The sequence below is a fragment of the Echinops telfairi genome, unplaced genomic scaffold (genome assembly GCF_000313985.2).
Source record: "Echinops telfairi isolate 266 unplaced genomic scaffold, ASM31398v2 ScPeMD7_7468;HRSCAF=8506_1, whole genome shotgun sequence".
NCBI classification, from domain to species: domain Eukaryota; kingdom Metazoa; phylum Chordata; class Mammalia; order Afrosoricida; family Tenrecidae; genus Echinops; species Echinops telfairi.
The window spans coordinates 8,012,610-8,014,831 of NW_022111370.1; positions in this window are offsets into that span (position 1 = coordinate 8,012,610).

Here is a 2,222-nt window from a genome sequence, read left to right on the forward strand (position 1 = left end):
ATCTGGTGTCAAATTAAGGATTAAGAGTGAAGGGGTGGAGTCTAGGCTGTCAATCTGGAGATAGCCAATGAGGCTTCTATGGGCATTGCCTTCTCCTGAGAATTCTGGGAAATCTGGTACTTCCTCCTTGGAGGTGGAAGACACCTAGCTCTCTCAGTCCCCTCCCTTGGAGACGCTCTGCTGGCAAGGCTGACGTCCTGAGAGGCATCCCTGAGGAGATGCCACATGGACCTAGCCTGATGCAGCCCTGGGAACCGGAATGGCCATGTGGAGACCCCTGCTAGCGCTGAGATGCTTCTACCACCAAAGACTTTCTCCCCACTGGCCTGTGATGTTCTGCATTCGGTGTCATTGCGTGTGTTTCGTGAGTGTCTGAAGAGGACTTTATAGATTGTTGTCGGACTCATGGGCTAATATCGGACTTATGACCTTGGACTGGACTGGGTTGGGATGCTTTCTCAATGTTCAATTCCTCTTGTATATAAATGTCTTTCTTATACAAATATGTGTGTCCGTGGATTTGTTTCTCTAGTCTACCCAGACTCACACCTGGGACTCCTTATATACCATCCAGACATCCTCTAAACGAAATGGATAAAGCCAAGGAGACAATGAAAGGGGGGAGGACCTGCCAGCCGACTGGGTGTGAACAGGATCTCTTTTTCCATCTGCACCCGAACATGGACGCTTTCATAGTCCGCAGGTCTGATTGCCACAAAGTCTGCAACCGTGTGGTCCAAGCCCAACAGGAAGGCCTCAGCGTCTTTACCACTGAGCAGTTCCTCTTCATCCTGAGGTGTGTTAAAAATGACAGGCACACATCATATCAAGCTTCAGGGTTTGGCTAGAGAAACAATTCACCATATTAAATTCCTCCAACTTCATATATCCTACAACCAAGTTAGTTTTTCCTTTGATGTTTTGAATGGAACTCTAAAACTCTGTGCCCTTTCATCTCGGTGTGTCGAGTTTCTTGGACAGTGTGCGTTGTTCTATGCCAAGAAGATATGCCTAAGGAGATGTGCTAAGCAGAGCAGTTGAGACTAACAGATATGGTCTCCTCTGAGGGCGCTCACTTTTGGACATTGGTTTTGAGAACATGGCTCCACAAGCTATGATGGATTTTAATCATTCCACCGCACCAACCTGAAGCAAAAATGCCAGGCACAGAGGTGGAGTCTGTACCCTTGGTCCATCTGACTGGGTTTGAATCCCAGCTCCATCTCTCACTGTCAATAAACCAAATTTGGTGTTCTCTGCTTTCTGCCGAGATCCAACTGACATCAACAATGATAGCCTTGTTCCATGACCTCTTTTGAATGCAGTTGAGAGTTCTGGGAGTTTTCTGTCTGTGTATTGCTACATTCGTTTTTTAATTTCCTTCAGTAAAAATTTTACTTGCTTGTGGTATTGATAAACTGACGTACGAGTGGTGGGATTTGTTATGTAACTATAGATAATTCATGCAAGAGGGGGAAAAAGGGACATTTTAGGGACTTTAGTACATAAAAAGGATCATAAAATTAGGGGATTCACCACCCACCACCATCAAAAACCAAAGAAAACACAAAGCTTTTCAAAGGTTCTTGTCCTCTGTGGCAGGGCACAATGAGGATGGCAAAGAGATACACATGTGGCATTTTCAGTCGATGCACAGCGTGATCTATGTTCCATAGATGGTCAGTGCTTTCTTGCTGGGCTCAGTTTCTAAGGTCCCTTTAGGCCCCTTGTCCAATGGCCATTGTTAGTTTTAAGGACATGGGTGTGTCAGGACAGATGGTAACCTGCAAATGTGAAGGTGGGTGGTGAGGACTCTCCCGGCGTGGCCCAGTCCGGGTAGAATTGTGGCAAAGTCCCAGGTTCACCGCAAAGCCCTGGATGCTGGCAGCAAGTAGAGGCCTAAAGGAAGGCTTAGTCTTTTTGATTTCAGGAATCATTTTGTAATAGAAATAGGTATCGCATGTTGAAATTACTGAAACCTAAGCTAAACCCTTTTGGAGTCCTTTTAATCATGGTTTTACAAATCATTTTTACCTAGGAAGAAAAACAAGCTAAAATATGCCCAAGTCGCCATAAACCGAGGTAAGCACCTGCTTTTCTGGGAGGTATCTTAAGGAAAGAGACTCTACACTAAACACAGATCATTAGCTCGTGGGCATGTTCAGGAACGTCTTGGATTTTTTTCCTTTCATGTCATCCATACCATCCACAATTACGGAATC